The sequence below is a fragment of the Crinia signifera genome, chromosome 7 (assembly GCF_055691185.1).
Source record: "Crinia signifera chromosome 7, ASM5569118v1, whole genome shotgun sequence".
Lineage (NCBI taxonomy): Eukaryota > Metazoa > Chordata > Amphibia > Anura > Myobatrachidae > Crinia > Crinia signifera.
Window position 1 is genome coordinate 31,131,851 of NC_139223.1, and position 6,005 is coordinate 31,137,855.

A 6,005-nucleotide genomic window follows, 5' to 3' on the forward strand; every position below is an offset into this window, starting at 1 on the left:
GATGATGTGATGCTGCAGGGGGGGGGAGATGTGGTGCTGCTGCTGCTGCAGGCCATTTGTAATGTTATCCACAAAGAAAGGCAGGGCTGACCCAGGTCCAGTGTAAATGGTGCAGATGCAGACTCTGGTCCGACCCAGGTCCACTGTCCGGGAATCTCTCAACACAAAGGTGGTAACCCTAGCGGGGTCTGTGGTGGCACACTGCATTAGGTTGTTGAGCTAACAGTCTAATGCCACGGCAATGGTGTGCGGCATGAAGTTGCGCTGCCATTGACTGTCTGTCACTCAGACAAATTGGGACAATCCCACCTTGTTTCTGTACACAGAGCATAAAGCCTACTGTGTAAAGGATGGGTGGGCGGGGGCAGGTTGGCCAGGATGGAGGGGAAGCAGCTACTGCGTGTGACAATATCAGGTCACACGCAGGGGAGACACGCTGGATTCGGAGAGGAGCCAGGAAGCCAGCAGAGTGGTGGGCTATTTTTTGTGTTTGTATGTGTATGTGTGTGTGTGTGCGAGAGCACAGTATGGTACCTCTCGTGTGTGTGTGTGTGTGTGTGTGTGTGTGTGTGTGTGTGTAATATGGGACCTCTCCCACCCAAGTAAATTCTGCATTTGGCCCTCACATTTTTTTATTACTTATATATTTTTATTTTATTTAATATTAATTATTTTATTTTATTATTAACAGCAGCCAATAGGCAACTAGCATGTAACTCCTGGCAACATGCATTTAACCAAATGTAACCGCTGGCAATGAGCATATAACAGCATGTACAGTAACAACAAGCAACAATCTCTTGGCAACGAGCATGTAACCCCTGGCAATGAGAAAGAAACCCCTGGGAACAAGGATGTAGGTAATTTTTGTGTGTAGGTAATAATGTGTGTGTGTGTGTGTGTGTGTGGGGGGGGGGGGTGTCAGAGACTTTTTTGGCTGGGGGACGCAAAAATTCAAGTTACACCACTGGGCCACAGGCCCCGAAGCATTGAGAATACATTTCTTTACATATTACAAACCCTGTAAAATTGATTTGTGTGTTCACGTGCCGTGTCAGCTACCCTTTGCTTTACATTTCTTAGACTCTCCCCTACATCTAGTGTGTCAGTGTCTGTTGCCCACTTTACCTCTTGTTTTATTTATTTTTCCCAATGATTTACTTATGTAGCACACATAGGTGGTACAGTAAAGTTTTACGGTGTATAACTTCTGATGGTCAGTAATATAATGGTGTGTGTAGAGTTGTCAGTAATGTAGAGTAGGGTAGTAGGGTATAGTGGGTCAGTAACGTATGGTATAGCGGGATCAGTAATGTAGTTCCGTGCATAGAGGAGTTAGTAATGTAGAGGGGTCAGTAATATAAAGTAGTGTAGGGTATAGCAGGAACAGTAATGTAGTGGTGGGTATAGGGGGGTCAGTAGTGTAGTGGTGGGTATAGAGAGGTCAGTAGTGTAGTGGTGGGTATAGAGGGGTCAGTGATGTAGTGTAGGGTATAGAGGGGTCAGTAGTATAGTGTTGGGTATAAAGGGATCAGTGTAGTGTAGGGTATAGAGGGGTCAGTAGTATAGTGTAGGGTATAGAGAGGTCAGTAGTGGTGGGTATAGAGGGGTCAGTGATGTAGTGTAGGGTATAGAGGGATCAGTAGTATAGTGTAGGGTATAGAGATGTCAGTAGTATAGTGTAGGGTATAGAGGGGTCAGTAATATAGTGTAGGGTATAGTGGGGTCAGTAGTATAGTGTAGGGTATAGAGGGGTCAGTAATATAGTGTAGGGTATAGAGAGGTCTGTAGTGTAGTGGTGGGTATCAGGGGCGGATTGGGAATTAAAACCAGCCCGGGAAATATTTTGAAGCAGCCCTAAAGGGGTGGGTGAGCGTTGTTGCGCGCCGGAGGCGCGCCAGAATTTTGGGGGCGTGACCTATTTAAACAAGGTCACGCCCAATTTTTGCCGCTGTGGGGGCATGGCTAGTGGCTCTCCGAGCTGCTGGCTATGTCCCCAGTCCCTCAGGCTGCAGAATAGGCGCAAGCGTACAGCGTCTATTTTGCAGCCTGTGGGGGGGGGGGGGGTGACAGGGGGTCTCCCAACTGTCCCCCCGCCGTGGGACACTGAGTATGGTCCACCTCCCTTGAACACATTATGCACTATAACAAGAGGGCCCTTTGTTCTATCGAAAAACCTGTACACAAAGGCGTAACTACCATAGGTGCAAGGGGTGCAACTGCTATGGGGCCCAGAGATGAAGGGGGCCCATCTTTACAGTCTAAGGTATATGTGCTATATTCATTTATTACCAAAAGTTGCTAAATAGGGGGCCCATACAAACTTTTGCTATGGGGCCTACAAATGTCTAGTTACGCCTCTGCCTGTACACCTTATGCCACACAGTATGAGCCAATATTCACATTATGACACGTGGAATGATCCAAAATTCACAAAATGCCACACAGAATGCGTTAAAAAAAAAAAAGCTAAATTTCACATCATGCAACGAAATGAGAAGTGAGAGGGGGCTGGTGCAGGGTGAGAGGGGTTGGTAATGAAGGGTGAGTAGGGGGTGACGAGGGGTAAGAGTAGCGTGGCAGGGTGGGAGGGGTGACGGAGGGTGGCGTAGAATGCTGGGAGGGGAGATGCAGGGTGGCTGAGAATGAAAGGAGGACGTACGCAGGGTGGCACAGGATACAAAGTGTGAGGGGGGGCATGGTGGCACAGGATGCAGGGTAGGAGGGGGAATGCAGAGTGGCAGAGGATGCAGGGAGGGGAGTCAAAGTGGTGAAGGATGCAGGGAGGGGAGACAGTGATGCCCATTATACATATGCCACACACCATGATGCCCAAAATACATATGCCGCACACCGTGATGCCCATTACAGATATGCCACACACTGAGATGCCCATTACATATAATGGCACATAAGTGCTGCTTACCGACATGCTCATTCCAAGGAGGTTTAGTGCTTGTTGCCAAGGGGGTTTACAGGTTCCTATCAAGGGGGAAGCAGTTTGACAGCCGGGCAGAGTGGGGTGTGCTGCCCAGCTGTCTAAAGAGCGTGTCCGCAGTGGCTGCAGTGAAACACTGTGACAGCTGGGCAGAAGCGGTGGGCTGCCCGGCAGTCTTTAGAGCAGGCCCTCGGCTGTTTGAAATCACGTGATGGGTTGCCAGAAAATAGCAGCATACAGTTACATGACACCCCCCCGCACATATGAACATGAACATTATGCCACATACCTTAATACCCATTAGACCTGGGGTAGCCAACCCTAGTCCTCGAGAGCTACCAACAGTGCATGTTTTGCAGGTCTCCTCACAGAATCACAAGTGAGCTAATTAGCTCCATCTGTGTATCTTTTAAAATGTGTCAGTGATTAATGAGTGCAGCTGTGCAGCAGCTAGGTTGTCTGGAAAATGTGAACTGTTGGTAGCTCTCGAGGGCTAGGGTTGGCTACCACTGCATTAGACAATATGCCAGATGAGACGCCATAATGTCCAATGCACATTATGCCACACACTGTAATGTCCATTAAACATTATGCCACATACTGTACTGCCCAATATACAACATACCATAATGCCCATTACACATTATGCCCACACCATAATGCCCATTATGCCACATACATCCATTAAAGACAGAAATCAGAGGCAGGGGCTGTGAATTGCAGCAATGTGTGGCATGGCCCCTGTACCATAAAGGCAGGTCATAAAGGAAAAAGGCTTCATTCTGTTCCGCAATACTATTGCAAGGAGGAAAGGGGACAGAATGAAGCCTTTTACTTCTGTACCATCCCCGCTGCATGTGAACACAGCACCTGCCTCATTCCAATTCTCCTGACTGCAGCCCCCAAACACTAGCAAAATCACTAAAACAGAGAATAGTGACAGTGCAAGACAGGCCCCATGGGTAATCAGGATGTGGCCACCTCTTAGCTCATGTCCCTTCCTCCAATGTCCCTGGACCTCTGCCCCTCCACTCATGTCTGTGTCTCTCCAGAATGGCATACCGACAAACACATAATTGTCTGTCCCACTGGCTGCTGCCCCCCTTCTCTATGTCACTTTCAATTCCCGCACCTATCCGGTGCATCCGCCGCTGCTACCGTACCTTGCTGAGAGCGGAGCGCAGCCACAGCACTGCAGGCTTCGTCCCTCAATCACCTCGTGACTGCCGGCCATTTCAAACATGACACGCTGACTCTTGAGCCAATCGGAACTTGCGGACCATCAGCCAATCACCGTGGCTGCCGGTACGCGAGTGCTGATTGGCTCAGTAGCCACGGAGACCGGGTGAGATTAACCTTTATAGGGGGGGCGACTGGACACCCCTGGGGGCCCCTGAAAACCTCTGGATACCCCTGGGGGCCCTGGACACCAGCCTGCCTGCACCAGTCAGTCAGTTGAGCGCCTGTATGCTATGCTTTGTTTGAAATGAGAAGAAGAGGTTAATAAAGATGGAATGGGTGTTGCTTTAATCTCTGGCTCTTCTTATCATTCCAAACAATCAAAGCATACAGGCTGAAGCAGCGCTAAAGGCCTTTTGGTTCAGATGCAAAATTGTTGAGGCTCAAGCCCACCCAACAATTTTGCATCTGAACCAAAAGGGCTTAGCAGCGCCTGAGAAACACTTCAGCTACAGTCATTGGCAATAATGTGAGCGCAGTATTAGTATACTCACTCACTTAATCTCTCTCCGCAGGTCCTGACTCCGACTCCGAGCCAGTGTCCTCCCCCTCCTGTTTGCCGCGTCACTGGACTGCCCAGCCCGTCCTCTGAACAGTTTAAGTGGCGAAGCGGCACACAAGATTAGGATGCGCCGATGCCATGGCGCATTCCGGCGCATGCGCAGTGTCAGCGCTCGCCATGAATTTCTACTGCCGCACTTGCGGCCATCTTTACTGTGGGAAAAAGTGCTGTGGTCGCGGCCGCTAACCGCGGAGATGGCGGTCGGGTGGTCCGCGGCCCAGCCAGGGGTGGGGAGCGGCCGCTACATGGCTGAAATGGGCCGGCCCACCGGGAAATAGCCCGGTTTCCCGGAGGGCCAATCCGCCCCTGGTGGGTATAGAGGGGTCAGTGATGTAGTGTAGGGTATAGAGGGGTCAGTAGTATAGTGTAGGGTATAAAGGGATCAGTAGTATAGTGTAGGGTATAGAGGGGTCAGTAATATAGTGTAGGGTATAGAGGGGTCAGTAATATAGTGTAGGGTATAGAGAGGTCAGTAATATAGTGTAGGGTATAGAGGGGTCAGTAGTATAGAGATGTCAGTAGTATAGTGTAGGGAATAGAGGGGTCAGTAATATAGTGTAGGGTATAGTGGGGTCAGTAGTATAGTGTAGGGTATAGAGGGGTCAGTAATATAGTGTAGGGTATAGAGGGGTCAGTAATATAGTGTAGGGTATAGAGGGATCAGTAATATAGTGTAGGGTATAGAGAGGTCAGTAGTGTAGTGTAGGGTATAGAGGGGTCAGTAGTATAGAGATGTCAGTAGTATAGTGTAGGGAATAGAGGGGTCAGTAATATAGTGTAGGGTATAGAGGGATCAGTAGTATAGAGATGTCAGTAGTATAGTGTAGGGAATAGAGGGGTCAGTAATATAGTATAGGGTATAGTGGGGTCAGTAGTATAGTGTAGGGTATAGAGGGGTCAGTAATATAGTGTAGGGTATAGAGGGGTCAGTAATATAGTGTAGGGTATAGAGAGGTCAGTAATATAGTGTAGGGTATAGAGGGGTCAGTAGTATAGAGATGTCAGTAGTATAGTGTAGGGAATAGAGGGGTCAGTAATATAGTGTAGGGTATAGTGGGGTCAGTAGTATAGGGTATAGAGGGGTCAGTAATATAGTGTAGGGTATAGAGGGGTCAGTAATATAGTGTAGGGTATAGAGAGGTCAGTAATATAGTGTAGGGTATAGAGAGGTCAGTAGTGTAGTGTAGGGTATAGAGGGGTCAGTAGTATAGTGTAGGGTATAGAGGGATCAGTAGTATAGAGCTGTCAGTAGTATAGTGTAGGGAA